A 20,107-nucleotide genomic window follows, 5' to 3' on the forward strand; every position below is an offset into this window, starting at 1 on the left:
TTTGTACCGATTCGTATAAGCTTAAAGTACAGAAGTGATGTGCTTTAAAAACCTCCCAGAAAGACGTGTTTTTTTTTGCACGTAAAATCCAAACTAAGTAAGATTTCTCAGACGGTTAAAATTTATCTTAGACCAAGGTCCGATGGACAGGCGGACCAAATTTTAACTGTCAGTCTCACTTCAGTTCGCAGTTATTTAAGGGTGGTTGTTTTCGCACGTAAAGTCCTAACTAGAGTGTTTTTACAAGTAAGGTCCGAAGCGTGCACGTACAAATGGTGCCATTAGTTGAACATGAATTTCAGTCCAATTAAAATCTTTTGGAAAAGGAATTAATCGATTCGCCAGCTCCGATTCGTTGTTGAAACCTCGCTTAAGTACTGTGACATAGCTACATTAAGATACATGTTCGAGCCAGCCGAGCGGTTCTAGGCGCTTCAGTCTGGCACCGCGCGACCGCTACGGTCGCAGGTTCGAGCCCTGCCTCGGGAATGGATGTGTGTGATGTCCTTAGGTTAGTTAGGTTTAAGTAGTTCTAAGTTCTAGGGGACTGATGACCTCAGATGTTAAGTCCCATGGTGTTCAGAGCCATTTGAACCATTCTGAACACATGTTCGAGTGCCTATATAAAAGGCCGCTGGGCCGGACTAAGTCAAAAACGTAACCCCTTGCTCGTAGCTTAAATAGGAACCGAGCCGCAAGAACCCCCCCCCCCCCCCACCACCACCACCGCCACCAACAACAACAACAACAAAACCGCGATTCTGCTCGCGGTCTTTTTGGACTGCTCCCGTGCTGTAACGATAGCACTTTGATCAAAGTACTATATTGACGAAAATGTTTCACTACGCCAAACATTGAAATGTAGTGCTGCAGGGTATCGTTCTTGATTGTTCTTTTTCCGCGAGCAAGAGTACTAACGGATCTAGCTCAGCAACGCAAGGCGCTCGGAGTTCGAGTGCAGACCGGGAGCACACGGCTGAGTGCCCGGGGCCGATTGAGCTTATCGTGATAAGGTTGGTAAATAGCCCGATCCCGGCTTAAGGACCCATCGGTTCTCAGAGCGCGGCGGACGTAAATTATGCATGAAGACAAACTAGCAGGTGGGAAGAAAAATCGCCGGGGCCCGGGCGCGTCGATTATCGGCGTGCGTCCACCGCCACCGTATTATTCATGCGCCAGATTACGATCCGAAAATTGGACTGCCGGCCGAAAGCATTTTAATTACCCGCTAAGGTATTCATACGGCGGCGTTTACTGGCAGGCAGCGCTCCATCACGGTGGGCGCGCCGGGGGTAGCCGGAAGCCCGGGGCAGCTCGCTCCTCGCAGACGTCTCCGCCAGCCCTGGGCGCAGGCCCGAGTCCCCGAGACCAACTCGTAGATCTGCGGCGTCCGTCACACGTACCTTATGAGCTCCGAAAGCTCTAGGGTTGTTTGAATACTGTCTTGTACTGAGATACCACACTAGAAGCGTTTGTGACAAGTTGTGCCAGAAGTACCGAGGACGTTCGTCCACAGCAGGAGCATCGCTGTGAGCAAACCAATCACGCTGCGCGCGAGAATCACGCCACCGTGGAGCGGCAGCGCCAGCAGGAAGAGAGAGAAGCGAGCTTAAGTAACCGTGCACGAGGAGACGTTGTCAGTTTCGGGTTGTAATTCAGTCCGATTCTTGCTAGGGAGTTCCTGCATAACATTCGTCGTCTCTTCAAGTCTTCAAGTCGTCGAGGGAGACAGAATCACTCACCGATAGATAAACAGTGTTTAGTCTTCAGTACAAAGAGTACAGTGAATAGAATTGTCGTGCATGGGCAGAGACCGCCTGCCTAGAGACTTAAATGAGTACTGTTAGTCTGGAACTGATCTTCGAATAGTACACCAAGACAGAAGATTAGTTTTCTTCTCACTTTAGTACAGAGAACAATATTTAGCTTGTGTTCTTGGCACTGTAGGCCACGCAGGACGGATAGGCTAAATCCGCATTCTACAACTGCTGTAACCAATGATACAGGGTGTTTCAAAAAAGACCGGTATATTTGAAACGGCAATAAAAACTAAACGAGCAGCGATAGAAATACACCGTTTGTTGCAATATGCTTGGAACAACAGTACATTTTCAGGCAGACAAACTTTCGAAATTACAGTAGTTACAATTTTCAACAACAGATGGCGCTGCGGTCTGGGAAACTCTATAGTACGATATTTTCCACATATCCACCATGCGTAGCAATAATATGGCGTAGTCTCTGAATGAAATTACCCGAAACCTTTGACAACGTGTCTGGCGGAATGGCTTCACATGCAGATGAGATGTACTGCTTCAGCTGTTCAATTGTTTCTGGATTCTGGCGGTACACCTGGTCTTTCAAGTGTCCCCACAGAAAGAAGTCACAGGGGTTCATGTCTGGCGAATAGGGAGGCCAATCCACGCCGCCTCCTGTATGTTTCGGATAGCCCAAAGCAATCACACGATCATCGAAATATTCATTCAGGAAATTAAAGACGTCGGCCGTGCGATGTGGCCGGGCACCATCTTGCATAAACCACGAGGTGTTCGCAGTGTCGTCTAAGGCGGTTTGTACCGCCACAAATTCACGAAGAATGTCCAGATAGCGTGATGCAGTAATCGTTTCGGATCTGAAAAATGGGCCAATGATTCCCTTGGAAGAAATGGCGGCCCAGACCAGTACTTTTTGAGGATGCAGGGACGATGGGACTGCAACATGGGGCTTTTCGGTTCCCCTATATGCGCCAGTTCTGTTTATTGACGAAGCCGTCCAGGTAAAAATAAGCTTCGTCAGTAAACCAAATGCTGCCCACATGCATATCGCCGTCATCAATCCTGTGCACTATATCGTTAGCGAATGTCTCTCGTGCAGCAATGGTAGCGGCGCTGAGGGGTTGCCGCGTTTGAATTTTGTATGGATAGAGGTGTAAACTCTGGCGCATGAGACGATACGTGGACGTTGGCGTCAATTGAACCGCAGCTGCAACACGGCGAACGGAAACCCGAGGCCGCTGTTGGATCACCTACTGCACTAGCTGCGCGTTGCCCTCTGTGGTTGCCGTACGTGGTCGCCCTACCTTTCCAGCACGTTCATCCGTCACGTTCCCAGTCCGTTGAAATTTTTCAAACAGATCCTTTATTGTATCGCTTTTCGGTCCTTTGGTTACATTAAACCTCCGTTGAAAACTTCGTCTTGTTGCAACAACACTGTGTTCTAGGCGGCGGAATTCCAACACCAGAAAAATCCTCTGTTCTAAGGAATAAACCATGTTGTCTACAGCACACTTGCACGTTGTGAACAGCACACGCTTACAGCAGAAAGACGACGTACAGAATGGCGCACCCACAGACTGCGTTGTCTTCTATATCTTTGACATCACTTGCAGCGCCATCTGTTGTTGAAAATTGTAACTACTGTAATTTCGAAAGTTTGTCCGCCTGAAAATGTACTGTTGTCCCAAGCATATTGCAACAAACGGTGTATTTCTATGCTGCTCGTTTAGTTTTTATTGCCGTTTCAAATATACCGGTCATTTTTGAAACACCCTGTACCTACAGGGTGACATTATTGCACTGTATGAAAAAAAGTAAACTGGTTGTATGTATGTATGTATTGAACTGGGAACTAGAAACGACGCAGAGGCTTCGTCCCCGCCGTAACCCTCAGTGGTACACAACCCCAAAGCAGGCTACAGCAGTCCACTCACCCCACCGCCGCCCCACGCCGAATCCAGGGTTATTGTGTGGTTCGGCCCCCAGTGGACCCCCCCCCCCCTGGGAACGTCTCATTCCAGACGGGTGTAACCCCAATGCGGTGCGTGGTAGAGTAATTATGGTATACGCGTACGTGGAGACAGTGCAGCAATCGCCGACATAGTGTAACTGAGGCGGAATAAGGGGAACCAGTCCGCATTTGCCGACGCAGCCGCCTTAAAAACCACCCACAGACTGGCCGGCACTCCGGACCTCGACACTAATCTGCCTGGCGGATTCGTGCTGGCGACCGGCACGCCTTACCGCTCGGAAGGCGTGAGTAAGACCGCACGGATGGCCGGGCTGGCTAAAATTAGTTACAAACTACGGCGTGTACACGCTTTATTCAATATGTAATCGTCACTACAGATATTCAGATTAAGGTTGTGACATGTTCGATATGCCTGCCATCATTGACAATGAAGTGGCGCAGACGAATAGCGAAATCCTGCATGACCCGCTGAAGTGTCGGAACGTCGATGCTGTCGATGAGCTCCTGAACGGCTGTTCTCACCTCAGCAAGGATTTTAGGGTTATTGCTGCACACCTTGTCTTTAATATAGACCCACAAGAAGGAGTCGCATGTGGTCAAATCCGGAGAATATGCCGGCTAATCGAGGCCCGTGCCAGTGACCTCTGGGTACAGCAGAGCCAGAATGCTTTCCTAAAGCGCTTCTCCAGAACATCGAACACTCTCCATTTCGATGGGGTCGAATTCCGTCGTGCATGAAACACAGTTTGTCAAAATCAGGGTCACTTAGGACAATGGCGATAAAATTATCTTCCAAAACCTTCGCGTGCCGTTCGGTAGTCACCTTACCATCAAGGAATATCGCACCGATTCTTCCGTGACTGAACACTGCACTCTAAGCAGTCGCACGCTGAGGGAGCGGCCAAGGCTGCAGTCTCTCTTCCTCGGCCAGCTATTCAATCGATTCCCTTCGCCGATCTACGGAGCGTTTTATGTCGTCGTTTTGTTCTTTTATGGCACGCACATTGGTCGACACTTCCCCATAATAAATTGCGGGACGTGAAAGTTCTTCCTTGTGCTTGGACCTCTTCCTCCCGAACGCGTCGTCGGGAGGAGGTAATTTTAACTCGACTCCGGATAGGGCACTGTCTTTTTAGCCATCGACATCTTTTAAGCGGCGATCCTCCCCCACTCTGTCCCCACTGCTCTCAGCTGTGGACGGTAAGACACCTTTTAATTGAGTGCCCCTATTTTACTCCGTTACGCGCCCGTCTACAGCTGTCGCCTGATATATCGTCAATTTTGGCAGATGACACGCGCTCGGCCGATCGCGTTCTCGAGTTTATTAGTGCCAGTGAAATGACGTCAGTCATTTGAAGTTTTTTTTTTGGGGACAACCAACCCCTTTCTGTAGTGGATTTTTAAGCCTTCCTTCTGCTTTTAGTTTCTCCAATTTTTTGAGTTTCGTTCCCATTGCTGCTGGTTTCCATTTTCGGTTTTTTACTGTTTCCTAAGTCACGGACCGGGCGCTAATGACCATAGCAGTTTTGCGCCCTAAAACCAAAACAAAAAAAAAAACAAAAAACCACTGAGGGTGAAGAGACTTCTCGATGGTGAACTGCGGATTCTCATTCCCCCAAATGCGCCAGTTTTACTTATTGACGAACCCATCCAAATAAAAGAGAGCTTCGTCGCTAAACCAAACCACACAACGCATACCAATTCCAATCACGCCCCGCGGACACCGTGCAATTTGAACGCCCTAACGCAAACCGTTGAGAAGTTGTGACGATTTTATTTCATGTAGTTCAATAATTGTATGTTGAGTAATGTATTTCACTATTCACTATTCTGGGCTCCCTTCACCGTGTGTGTGTGTGTGTGTGTGCCGCCCTGGAACACACGCATCCGTCCTACCAGGACGCTTTCTTAGTCTTCTTCAGCTGTAGAGAGATTTTTAACAAATTGATGCCCCCAGTCCATAACAAATGCAATGTCGACAAACTAAACGGACATTTTACTTCAAATCTAGAAGAACATGCGTCACGCATTACAACTTCGTCCCTGATCGGGAGTTCAAATGAGATCAGTAGCTCTCGCGGCCCATGTGCTGCCAGTTGCGCTATGCGAGCGCCATTTGTGGACCGATTCAAAGCTGGAACTTCCTATGTCTCTTCCATACAAATCACTGGAAAGCTTATGGAGGACGATATTTTTTAATGTACCATTTATTAAGGATTATTGCCATTCCATTCAGGTATTGAGCATGGGAAGAACATCTGAACAACTGCTTAGTTGCTTGATCTCTACGGGATGGATTTCCAGGGAGCAGATAAATCAAAAGTATTAACTAGCCGGAATGGGGCCAGAACCTGGAAATTATATTGTGGAGCCATCGACAATTAAAACTTGAATCAGAGCACGGATAGATGTCTCGTAGGGTTTTGGGTTCGACCTCCGCTCCGGCATACTAGTTTTGTTTGCCATAAATATCAATCACGGTGTTATTAGAAGTTGCAGTAATTTCACAACCTTAACGTAATTTTAAATACGGTATGGCAAAAAATTAAGACACGCTTCTGTAATAATCATATATGCATGCGTAATCTCTCCAGAACGCTAAGGCTGCAGTTTGGTGCTACATTTCTAGGGTAACGTTCGGTAAATCTCACTTTTATTTTTATTTTACTTTTTTTCGCTGCCGTGAGAGTGACTGTAATTTCTTTTATGACATTACGTTGAAAAGTCAACAGAGAAATGAGGTTGCAAGAAGATGAACCCTCTAACCATAGGAATAGGGATGCCTCGCGAACTCAGATGGGAATATTTGTAGATAACACCACGTTCTTTTCGCTGAATATTATTAAGAAAATTTAGAGAACTGGCATTTGAAGCTGACTGCGGAACGAATCTGCTGCTGCCAACACATATTTCGGCTAAGGACCACGCAGATAAGAGAAACTATGGAATATAGATAGTTGCTATATTAGCGACTGGAACAGGAAAAGAAAGGACTAGAAGCGTTTAAGAATACCCTCTGCCATGCACCATTTGGTGGCTTGGGGAGCAGTTACGGCAACGACTGCGATGCAAGCTCTTCGATAAAATGTATCAGACTCGTGATTTTAGTTTTTGAGCCTTTTCCTTGGCTACAAACCTTATTTTACTTGTCTGTCGATGACTTTGTTCCGAGGAGTTCCTTCACTTCATATGAAGTCTTTGCTTCCAAACCTTGTATATTACACGTGTCAATAGCTTTCATCAGCGAAGACTCTTAGTCGTTTCAGAGGAAATGTTTGTGCATGCGGTATGGAACATTTTTTTCAACGAATAGTTAAAAGTACGTCACGTTTTCAGTGTAAAACTTCGAGGACAATGAAACCGATGTACTTCGATACAGGTATTTTCGTTTAACGTAAATTTTATTCCACTGAATTCTGAAATGCATGCGGCACTCTTACAAAGCTTCGTATCTGGTACGTATCATTAACAGCGAACAAGTGTGGAAATACTGTGTTTATCGTAACGACGAATGTAGGTGTCATCACTATGAGATCGTTACGAAATCGCTCTTTGAATTTAAGCGGGAGGCACTATTAGAAAATGTGCTAGTCTTATGTGGGGAACATGAGCAAACGGATAAGGAAGTGAACTTTTATAACAAAAACGGTGTTCTAGCGAAATGGTAGCGGGATTATTTTTCGGCAGCTCGACGATTTAGCTTCACACTCTATGATATGAAGTGGGCACCGGGGCAGGAGCCATTCACCATCATGGGTGGCTCCTGTCCTTCAGGGCTGACGGGCGGCGGCCGTTGATGAACGATTGATTGATTGATGGCGCTCCCTGAAAACACCTGTCGAGACACGCCCAGCTGTTTGTCAGGACTCTTGCACAGGTGAACCATCTATCAGTGAAAACAACGACTAATTACAGAAGACCCGAAATTATTCTTGTTCAGATGTTTACAACTTAAGTGGACTTTTTTCCCAAATTTCATTGTTCACTGTCCCGTTTCTCGTGTAAGGAAGAAAACGAAGACAAGAATTAAATTTAACGTGAAAGTTTGTCTTTGACAAAAAACGTGCGGTCAAGATGAATAACATGCCAACGCACTGTATTCGGTGTTACTGAAGTATCAGTGGACCTGAGGCCCTGAGGCATCTTTAAAACAGTATCGCTAACAACTCCATGAGAGTCACCCCATAGTAAGCTGTCATCTTTTCTTATATTATAGAGCATTCGTTTGCTAAAGGCTTTTATGTGTATCCTTGATAAATGTTTATAGAAATTTACACTATCTCATATGTGCCTTGTTTAAGCAGACGGAAATTTTAACTATAGCTTATGAAGTTTGTTGTAAATAACACAACGCAGTTCTTAAGGAGCAATGGTGTCATTAATTACAAAACCAGAACAAAAAATAACCTTTATATGAATGCGGATAGGTGGCGCTTTCCAGCTGCTCTATGTTTCTCTCTGTATTTTCGTCTTCCACACTCGCTCTACAGACCTCTATTTACCGACATCTGCCGTATTACCTCATCAATGAAAAACTACTTACCGCAAGCTGTGGGAACGTGGCGTGTTCGGGGAATATAACTTCTCCTTGGATACCACTCCACGCACCGGGGTATTAAGACAATGGCGTTACAACAAAGGGGACTCGACAAAGGGTAAATTAAATATTTAATCCGCAGCCATCGTCAGCTGCTGGCAGGCGTAAAAGAGAAAGGTTACCAGCGATCGGGCTGCCCGTTTATTAATAGGAGAGGAACAGAGTAATTTTCGGCATTCGACAGCCACCGCAGATTTTTCACAATGCCGGCGATGAAAGGGAGCGCGCCAGGTGAGGTACCATTTGTTTCCGCGCGCCCTTTGTCCCGGTAATCCCTGGGGAACTGCTGGGAACGGCGCGATCCCACTAGGTCACGATCCCTCCACGTCGGCCTGTGTTCTTTCCGCCAGCTCAGACTGAAGTAAATGAATGCCGAGGCAGCGTCTTATATCAGTTCCCGCCCGGAAATGCGCATCCAGCAACGCTGAGTGCTTTCAGACAAGGGAGCAATTCATCTGTCAAAACTTGGCTGTTGCCACCTGTGTCTGTGTGTGGTCGTACGAGTGGACCTTTTGATGGACAACAATTATCACGTTGTGCTGTCGGTTGCTGTGCATTAAGCTGCACAGTTCTCGACTAGCGTCTTCAGTGATTAAATTTATACCAATGTAAAACAGTTGTTTAACATTGTTACCAAAAATCTCAAAAAGTTATTGGCAGCTTTACCTCAAATTTGGACACTATACTTCAATACACTGCCGGATGGATCTAAGCTACATTTTTAAAATATATATCGTAAACAGGGTGTTTCCATAAGAGAGTGTAAAAATTTAACAGGACGTACGGAATGCTCCACTAAACAATTTGAGGTAGGGAACCTGAGGTCGGAGAAATCAGCTTAAGGAGATAATAGGAATAAAATCAAATTTCTGTGTACTTTTTTATTTAAATTCGTCAACTGCAAATACCATCACTGATACACCGAAAATACTATTTGTACTGTATCTTACAAAATGTGCTGAAACTGATGGCCATCAACTTCAGTGCAAGCATGACATCAGCGAACAATATTCTGACGCACCTTGACAAACATCCCTGGTGCGTTTCGAATCACATCACAGGCAGCCACAATTCTAGCAACTAATTCCATCTCTGTACTCACTGGGGTCTCATACACAAGTGACTTTAGATATCCCCATAGGAGGTCAGGTGACCTCGCAGGCCATGGAATAGGATCTCCCTTTGCAACCCAGCAACCAGGATATACTGTACGGGTACTGCTCCATCGTATTGGACTGTACGTCTCTAAATAACATTAGGTAGTGAATGGGTTTGTCGTTGATTCGTAGCACGTTCTGTCATGGGACAGTGTCAATACGATACACAGAGCCACCTTATGGACAAGTAAAGTAAACAAAACCTGCATCATGACTTCCTGGTAATCAGACTCTTCCTCCTTGTTTCCTTGCAGGAAATAAAGAATATACATAAACAGCACAGTATGTGTAAACTTGTACGCATGTTAGTTGTAAATACGCTAGAAAACAGCAATGCTAGGCAAAGCGGTAGACAAGTTTACTTCCATACCTCCTTAAGCTGACTTCTCCGAACCCAGTATATGTATCTCAAATTGTTCAATGGAGCATTCTCTATGTCCTGGTACATTTTTGCACGCTCTTACGAAAACACCCTGTATAAATACATATACACATTACAAATTCTCGAAAAGTTCTTTACGGATTTACTTCATTTTACTTCAAATTTTTACACGATATGCTAATAAACGTTCGAACGGTACAGGCCTTCAAGGTCTTTATCCAAATGAGAAAGCTCCCCGACTCTAATGACCTTGTCGGCGCATCGACCTTGAATTTTAACTTACCTTCCGTTCTTACTACGAGCGTTCACCTTCTGGAATGCAGTTTTTGAGGGAAATGAGAACATTTTTAACATCTTAATAATGCTGCATTTATGGAAATTAGATTTCCTGTTTGTTGAGCGTGTCACTCACCGATAATCGTTAATAATTACAACGAAAGAAAAACACGACTATAAAATTTTATACGGAGTGTGTAAAAAAATAGTGTCGGAAAGCTTACTGATTTATTCTTGATATCAAAACGTTATAAAATCCGTGTGAACAAGGGTACGACAGTCATTCGTTAGAGGAATATGAAAGGATTTATTATTTGTGGCAAAAAAACTTATACATCTATTAAAACGTTTACATGTATGAAAGAATGTATTATTCATGGCACGAAACGAAACATTTACCAAAGACAGTCACATTTACGGGACAAAAACTGCTCGATGTGATCATCTCCTGCTTCAGTGCATCCCGTGAGCATGCGTTCCATACTTGCAATACGTGGTGCGTTCAATATTCGGTCAAACGCATTTGGGATACGCTCGCTGAGATCATCGACATTGTGTGCGGGAGTGAAAACAACAAAGATGTTAAATACCCCAAAGAAAAAAATTCATTCCATATAATTCTGGCAATGAAACGCATCCTCCTCGACCAATCCATGTGTTTCGAAACTGCCGAGTTGAGCACCATAGTACATAAACTTCATTCTTTCGATGACGTCTAAAGGTACACCATTAAGTAAATGAAGTACCTTATGTCTGACGAACTGCACATACGTTTGTCCAGTAAGACGTTGCAGAAAGAGGTAGGGGCCAATGTGATGACCATGAATGACTCCACACCGCACGTTGTGGCTGAACCTCAATTGATGTCTGTCTTGTCTTACTTCATGAGGGTTTTCATAAACCCAATAGTGAGTGGCATAATAACTGAAGATTCCGTCACGTGAAAAGTCAGCCCTCATCAATGAATAATCTACACTGTTAGAATTGCAGAAACACAGCACACTGCCCTAACGTGCGTTGAGAGAAAGTCAATCTTAGCTGAATAACTGCTTCATTTAATTCTTGCACCCACTGTAGGCGATACAGGTACAGAAGATTTTTCATGCACAATGCTCCAGATCGTCGTGTGATTAACACCTCCTCTTCTCGCAGTTGATGGAGTTTCAGTCACCGGACGAAGACACCGATCTTCAAGCTCAGGCATTCGTACAACACATGGCCTCATTTCAGACCCCCAATACGTCGTTATGGTGTATTGCAATGCGTGTTAATCTAAAACAGGACAAATGGCAACTAGACAAAACGAAATGAATGTAATGGCCAAACGGAAACTAGAAAATGATTAAAAGGGCACATTTCAGGTAATTAATACAACCACCAGTGACTACAGGGAATTTCTTTCACACTTTCATAACGAAGGATTTTCGGACCCATGCGCATATGAACTTATGGCACTATTTTGCCGTCAAAAATAAATCCCTAAACTTTCTGACACATGTTTTTATACGGGCTTATATAACCAGTAAATAAATTTTTGGGGACACTACAAAAGAACCAACCTTAACTTGGAAAAGTTGAAAAAAGTCAGCCAGCCAACTGCAATAAAGGTTTATTGGTACCTTTCGTCTAGAAATTCATAATTATAACATTATCTTGTTCGGAAGGTGTAATGGATCGTATTACATCACAAGCTGGTAAAGGCCACTGAACAAAGCCAAACGCTCTTGACATACAAGACATTTATTTTGAAAACAAAGATATCACAATCCATAGCATAAGACTAACAACATAGCATATCTGGTGTGAAGACATTAAGTCAAGTTGGCATAAGCCTTTTGCGAAAGTGAAAGTTGATTTATATACAATAAAACACAGTGATGGCGTCTGGATCGTAACAGCATGGGTACCGCAAATAGCAAACATCAGCTCCAGTAGGCACATGGAAAATAGCAAACGTCAACTGCAGTTATGTCTGCTATTTGCCACATGCATACTGTTACAATTCACATGCCATCATCGTGTTTCACTGCATGTAAGTCAACTGTTACTTCGACACGAGCCTTATGTCAACGGAGTTCTACATTGGCATTTAATATTCACACCTGAAACTTTTTTCCTTTTTTTTTTTTCTTTTTCCTCGAGGTGAATGTCTACGTCTACATACATACTCCGCGAGCCACCGTATGGTGCGTGGCGGAGGGTGCCCTGTAGCACAACTAGTCGTTCCCCGTTACCTTTCCTGTTCCACTCGCAGACAGAGCGAGGGAAAAACGACTATCTAAACGCCTCCGTACCCCTGTCTCTGATGAACACCCGCCGCCGTCTATTACTTAAGAAGTCTTCGAGCCAGTCACGTATCCGGGAGCCTACTCCGTATGCACGAGCCTTCGTTAACAGTTTACAGTGGAGTACCCTGCAAATGCTTTTCGTAAATCTAGAAATATGGAATGTCTTATTGGACAAGAGCTATTTGGGTTCGTTCACTTGACCAGCATGTGATGCAACAAGGCCCATTACTCCTTCTCAACATGATAACTTGAAGACTTGAAATAAGAAATGCTGTAAGTCCTAAAATCATGACTTTGAGGAATATGAGTTTTAAACACACTAGGATATTAACGGCCATAATTGCACAATTAAGTTGAGCGTAGTTTACATAGGGAATTACAAAAAATGGCTCTGAGCACTATGCGACTTAACTTCTGAGGTCATCAGTCGCCTAGAACTTAGAACTAATTAGACCCAACTAACCTAAGGACATCACACACATCCATGCCCGAGGCAGGATTCGAACCTGCGACCGTAGCGATCGCTCGGCTCCAGACTGTGAAACGTCCCCTTTCAACAATTATACATGACTGTGCTTAAACTGACACACAATATTTTGTTAGCGCAACGCAATCTGACTTTCAAAATTCCCTACAAAAGAATGGCCCTGACTAACATTAAACTATACCTTTCACAAATCACTTACCTCACAAAAGTCTTCGCTGCTCAAGCTACTGCAATACAGCGAGCGCCTCTACTGCCAGCTAAATAAAAGATTCAAACTATGGAAGGCACTAACTACTGATAGGGATAGTTAGCAAATGAAAGATATTAATAGAGAACAAACAATGTATTTACCTTGATATCATCATATATAAATATAGCAGTTCATGACAAATTTCAAAACTCCGCCATCTCTCTCCCCACATCCACCACTGCTGGCGGCTCACCTCCAACTGCGCAACGCTACGCGCTGTTCACATCCAGCTGCCGCTGCCCAACACTACAATGGCAGACAACAATGCAAACTACCCGCAGACTGCACACAGCACAGCCAGTGATTTTTCATACAGAGGTGGCGTTACCAATAAAAAAAACCTAAACAGCCTACTTACATAAAGAAAACATAAACAGCATACTTACAACTGTAGCGTCTAGAACCGCACGGTCACTCAGACCGGCTAGGGAATTACAAACATCGTTTTATAATAGTATGGAATACTTACTGAAAGTGGAAATGCGATGAAAAGCTCTAAGTGCCATTGTTCAATAGTCAGCAAAGCGATAATAAAATTTCATTCTGCTTTTGTAAAACTGCATATGGTCATTATTTATCAGGTACTGCATTATTTCAATGAAGTCTTTCTTTTTTTCTTTATAGATGTGGCTTGTAACACCCACTGCAGACACTTGCATTTTCTTGACGTCTTATACTCGCACAACATTTCTCAAAATAGGAATATCTTCCCAGACCTCAATCTCATTTAAGCTTCTCCTAGTCTTAACTACATGAGGCTTATGTTTGTCCAACCGTAGTGACTGTACTTTCGATATGTTTAGATTTGCTGTGTTTAAATTACAATCTGCAGCTTCCTTGAAATGGTACTGACGGTAAATGGTTTTATTTGTCTTGATTGCTGTATCGTGTCCCTTACATCTTCTGGAACAATACATTTGGTACCTCACGAATAATAATTCTGTCCAGTTGTCGAGTAGGTTAGTGATCAGTAACGAGACATACCACTTGTGCTGGACGTGCTTTTACTGGAATACATTTATTGTTTTAAATTATGTATTCATTTTTCAGCTTTTTCCTCATTGCTGTCACAGTACCTTCTCCTTTCAACTCAAAATGTTAAAACATCTGCTGCCTCCGTTATTTTGTCTAACAGTAAGGAACAAGCGCACGGAGCATTGAGTCTTTCACATGTTAACAGTAGTGGCTTTTAAACTACGTACTGTCTCCTGATTGCGTTTGGTACTATATTTTCATACGTGGCAGTTGGAGCTCTTTATAGTTTATTGGACTTGGCTTGTAGATCCCATCTCACACAAAACTTCAAATTTTCTTATTATGGCTCTCATAGTCTCTATTATTTCTTCATTTGATAGCTGTCGAAACCTAGATCAGGGGTTCGAGTGAACATTTATTTGCAAATGGTTAGCTGATTTTTTTTTTTCAACCTCTCCAAGTTTGCCGTCGTACAGTTGCTGAATTACAGCCACGTTTAAGATTTTAGAAACATAGCGTTTCGTTTCAGCACTTGCAGACATGACGCATAAGTTCACCGACACTGACTAAGGACTGGGTTCTTGCACTGTCGATACGACCTCAGAAGTAGCTTTAATTCGCCGTGAATGCTCCTGGGAGCCAGTCTTTCGAAACCACTTAGATGCGAAAGACCTTAACACAGGACGAAGCTGCAGCTCCCTTGCCGGAGAAGTATTGTTCGTTAACCGCAACTTTATTTAAGGCCTAAATATATACGGCGGCCGTATATCGCGTCAGCTGCCGAATAAATTACCCCTCCGCTAGTCGCGGCGGTGGCGAAAACCACATAATTCAATTTGTCGGCCTCAAAGCCGGCACTAATGCGCCTGTTTGAATGCCTTTAATAAAGCTCCGCGTGGAGAGGCCGAGGAGATTTCAAAGGTCTCCCCCCCCCCCCCCCCCCCCTTCCACACCACACACCTTTCAGCCTCTTCGACTCCCAGTGATTCAGTCGCACTCAGCTTTGAGACTTTCCCCTCCACCCCCCTCCACCCCCCTCCACACCACACCATCACCCCAACCCTGTACAATCCACCCTGTCATCGCCTTGTCGCGCCGCCATTCGTCTTGATTTCGCGCCGGACGGTGGCCATATCTCAAGGGCCGCGGGGACAATTTTCGTAATAAACTAGTTAACACTGTTATTTATGTAAAACGCCAATTAAGCATTGTGCGGGGTTTTTCATCGCCCGCGCGACGCCGTAACGTACTGCCTGAAGTGTTAATCAGACTTAGGAATAAATCAGCACCGTTATGGCGAAGCGAGGGACAGCCCCATAACTCGCCGCATTAGGACCGCTCAGACGCATGGAGCCCGGCTGGCCGCTGTCGCCAAAACGGCCCGCCAGGTGCCGAAAACTGGGCCCGCAGCCACCTGCCTGCCTGCTTCGCTCAGCGTGCGACAGTGGTTTGCCTTCTGAAAAACCTGACGGGTCTCTCACTCAAGTCTCACTGAACTTAACTCTAATGATACTTTAATTTCATAATTACTGACCAGAGCAGACAGGTCAATGTATCGATATGATAAACACATGGCTTCCATCTTTGTAAATGAGTTCGCTTACTAATGCTTGTGTGAGGGCACACGATCCAGCGGAGGCAGGTGGTCCTGCTGGTAGAAGCAATTTCCATTACCAGTATGTGCACGACAGGGGAAGAAGAGGAACTGGCGTTAAGTTTCTCATGCGCAAACTTTGCCCCAGTTGTCTGGGTTACATTCTTACCCCATTCGCAGCGCCGCGCGGGGTAGCCGTGCGGTCTTGGGCGTCTTGTCACGGTCCTCGCGTCTCCCACGTCGGAAGTTCGATTCCTCCCTCGGCCATGTGTGTGTGTTCTCCTTAGCGTAAGTTAGCTTGTTAGATCACGTAGTGTGTAAGCTTAGGGACCGATGACCTCAGCAGTTTGGTCCCATAAGACCATACCACAAATTTTCAATTTCCCATTCGCAGCATCTCAAGGAGTGAGAACGTATGACACTATGGACGATGGTCCATCAGCAAGACATTGATGTAAAGCACCGAAGCCCCCTATTCGTTGATTAAGAAGCGTTACTCTCACCCTTTTCTCTCACTGACTCGTCAGTACAAAACAAATAAGGCACAACACTACACACATTAACTCCAGTCAAACACCATATTCAAAGATACAGGGTGTCTAGTTTATCTAAAGGAAATGAAATATCTCGGAAACTACACAGCAGATCCAACAATTTGTAATTAAAATCCGTTCGTCTCGGATGGGGACATCCAATCATACTAAACTCAGCCCCCACCCGATCCCGTGTGTGTGTAAGAAGAGCAACTTTGAAATCTTAAATATGAAACTCATTTTTTGTTGTAGATTCGAATTCTATGGAAAAAATACACAGTTTTTGTCCCAAACGTTTTTTATCGTTCTGTGACAAATGGAGGTGTAATCGGAAAAATCAAAGTGGGTAGAAAGTCGCATGTTTCAAAGTGCTATCCGATGACACTTGAATTAACCCTCCACCTCTACGCTACGAATGTAAAATAGGCAATTATTCCATTCAGTTCGAAACCTCAATCTCAACGTTGTACTCCTCCATCAAAATCACATGCTACTGTGTACCACACAGCGAACTGTACTACTTCTCATAGAAGACAGTGCAGTGCCGACAGTAAAAGTTCATTGATTAGTTTAACGAAAGCTACGTTTAGCGTTACCCATGAACAACGACGTGAACGTGTAGTTTTCTGTTCACTTTGGGCACCTTTCTTAATCTGAGTCCCCTTGTGGGTGTGGAGGGTTAGTTTAATATAATTGAATGTCCCCTTCCGAGGCGAACAAATTTTAATAATAAATTGTTTGGATCGTATCAGTGGTCTCCGAGATGTTTAAAGGTCTTCAGATAATTTGAACAACCCATATATGGGGCAATCAAACACTGCCGTTCTGGCCACAGACAAGTCAACTGGAACCGACCGAACACCGTGTCATTCTCCGGCAATGGCGTCATCTGGACGCGATTTGGAAGGGTGGGAGTCAGCACACAGTTCTCCCAATCGTTGTCGATTTAGCAGAGCTGTTGCCGCTACTTCTCATTTAAGTAGCTCCTCAATTGGCATCACCACGCCGAGTGTCCTCTGTTCGTCCCCCTCCCTCCCCCTGCCCTCCCGTGTCAAGGAAAAGCCGCAGCTGTACCGGGAATCAAACCGGGTCCCCCCGAAAGCTCACCTACGCTGATCACTCACCTATGAAACGGACTTCCAAGTGCATATATATTGACGAAAAAAAGCGTGCCTGTTTGCATTTGACATGCATGTCGGAGAGCGATTGTTTTCTACCTTAAAGCGTATATCATGCTGTCACAAGTTTAAGCAAAATCTATCTATTCACTGCCAGTGGAGAAGCAATTTACTACGAAACACGTTGTTACGCTCCAGTAGCGTTTCTGCGCAGCCTCACGGAAACTGAGGTGCAAAAACGTCTCAGCGGTTGAATAAAACATTGCAGATGTTTGTGGATTCATTTGGGTCCTTATCTGAAGGCAACTATCACTATTTGGGTACTTTTGCTACGTAAACAAAAATTCTGTGCTAGTCTCCTGTTTTTTGTGACTGGCCACATACATGACATTTTCCGGCGAAGCCCAAAATCACGCTTACATTAAATTGCTCTTTCACGCTCGATAGAGTTGATCATTATTAACGACATTTGTCAAAGTGTAAGGATAAAGTTCAGGGTCGAAAGCTGCTGCGCACTTACAGGGCATGAGATTTTCCTTTTTTTTGTAACCTCCCGTAAATTCATAGATAGGAAAGCCAAGCTATTGAAATCTCATCCACTGAGTGCACCAGGCTGTTAGGCACGGTGCCAGGAAAGTTTTCCTTCTTTAACTGGCTTCCGGGTGTGATAAGAGAGCAATGTTATATTTAAAATAAATAAAAATCCTTGACACTTGGCTGTTCTTGAAGATAATAAAGTTACAAACATTATGTGCATAACAGATTAGAATTGACTTTCCACATTTCTACTGTCAAATTTTTTTTCGATATTGTCAACAATTTATTACGCATACTTGTGCAACATGGCATGCAGCTTCGTAAGCTGACGTTAGTGCATTATTCTATCGTATTAAAAAAGAAAGAAACCAAACTGGCAATTACCTCTCTCGCTAAAGTTTGTATACTGCCATTATAGAACTTCTCTTAGTAAGTAAATAACTCTTTAAGGCTTGAAGAGGAATAAAAAAAAATCATTTCTTACTGTGATGTAATTCATCATAATGAACAAAATTATTTCACTGTTTTTGCTTTCGTGGAAGCTTCATATGACTCTGAAATAGTTCACAGATTTTCTGCCAGCATCCAGCTTAACAGGGTGAGGACTGGAATAGATACAGTATAAAGTTGATGCTCATTTTGGTGGAGTAATCATCCCGACATCCCAATTAAAGAATCCCGTAGTTTAAGAAGGTGTGTTCAGCGATCGTTCCTTTAAATACACAGCTGGAGAAAAATTAGTACACCTGGGAAGACGACATCGATTTTGATCCGATGATGTCATATGCCACCCGGCGAACAGTAGATGTACTGGTAATGATTTCAACTTCGTCCGCCAACAGACAGTGTAAAGACACAGCCACCAGAGGGTCATCTGTACTACTCATTAATGCTCACTACGCCGGCCGCTGTGACCGAGCGGTTCTAGGCGCTTCAGTCTCGAACCGCGCGACCGCCACGGTCGCAGGTTCGAATCCTGCCTCGGGCATGGATGTGAGTGATGTCCTTAGGTTAGTTAGGTTTAACTAGTTCTAAGTTCTACGGGACTGATGACCACAGATGTTAAGTCCCGTAGTGCTAAGAGCCATTTGATCCATTTTTTTTAGCTGATAGGCATAGTGAGCAAATGAAAGATTTTGAGAGAGAACAAACAATGTATTTACCTTAATAGTGTTGTTTAATTGGATGTCACTATATATATAGCGTTGTCCAGTTGGAGGTGAGCCGCCAGCAGTGGTGGATGTGGGGAGAGAGATAGAGAGATGCCAGAGTTTTGAGCGGACGATCTGGAGGAAATTTGTTTAATTGGATGTCTGGATGACACAATATATATATCTTTTGTGACATCCAATTAAACAAATTTCCTTTTTCTGATCGACACACGTCCAGATCGTCAGCTCAAAACTCTGGCATCTCTCTCTCCACATCCACCACTGCTGGCGGCTCACCTCCAACTGGGCAACGCTACGCGCTGTTCATATCCAACTGCACAACATTACACAAGCGAATATTCCAACAATGAGTCCAATCAGCCACAGACTGCACACAGTACAGTCAGCGATTTTCATACAGAACACTAAGTGGCATTACGAACATAAAAACCTAAACAGCCTACTTACAATGGGTCGATATCTGGTACATCGGAACCGCGTGTGCTACTGATCTATAAATGTAATGATTTCAGGTAGTCGACGTGCACTATTGCGACAATGTATCTTGAGTGAATTCGAAACTTCTAAAAGCTCCTACAAATTTTTTTCTGTTAGTGTATCTCACAGTCGAATACCTTCGCCAACATTTTGGAGCTGCGGCGGTGTAATTAATGGTGGGGATTGAATACCTTAACAGTGCGGTGGATGACGTATGACGATGAAAAAATTGTAATGAAGACTAAAAGAAGATAGACACGCCTGCCTGATGCGTGAAAATGTGTGGCGAACGAACTGGCCTACCGGCAGGTAGCTAGAGGCTGGACACCCCTGACGAGCACGGTACTGTACGGCCGGCCGCTTTATTAATGAGAAATCCCGTGTGGGACTGCGCGTAATGAACCTGCTACGCAGCCGCTCCTACTGCGTGGCCGTGTACCGCTGTCAAATTTGTCAATGGCAGCGCGGCCGCAGCACTGAGAGTTTTTTTCGCCGCCGCCCTCGGTACTCGGCGTTA

General features: G+C 44.3%; 1 protein-coding gene across 1 annotated transcript in view; it reads left to right on the forward strand.

Annotated features, from left to right (window-relative positions):
- Positions 1-20,107, forward strand: part of LOC124802715 (zinc finger and SCAN domain-containing protein 22-like) — a 765,984-nt gene that overhangs the window by 651,497 nt on the left and 94,380 nt on the right. The gene's annotated exons all lie outside the window — the stretch shown is intronic.

Source organism: Schistocerca piceifrons, chromosome 6 (assembly GCF_021461385.2).
Source record: "Schistocerca piceifrons isolate TAMUIC-IGC-003096 chromosome 6, iqSchPice1.1, whole genome shotgun sequence".
In the NCBI taxonomy this organism is placed as follows: domain Eukaryota; kingdom Metazoa; phylum Arthropoda; class Insecta; order Orthoptera; family Acrididae; genus Schistocerca; species Schistocerca piceifrons.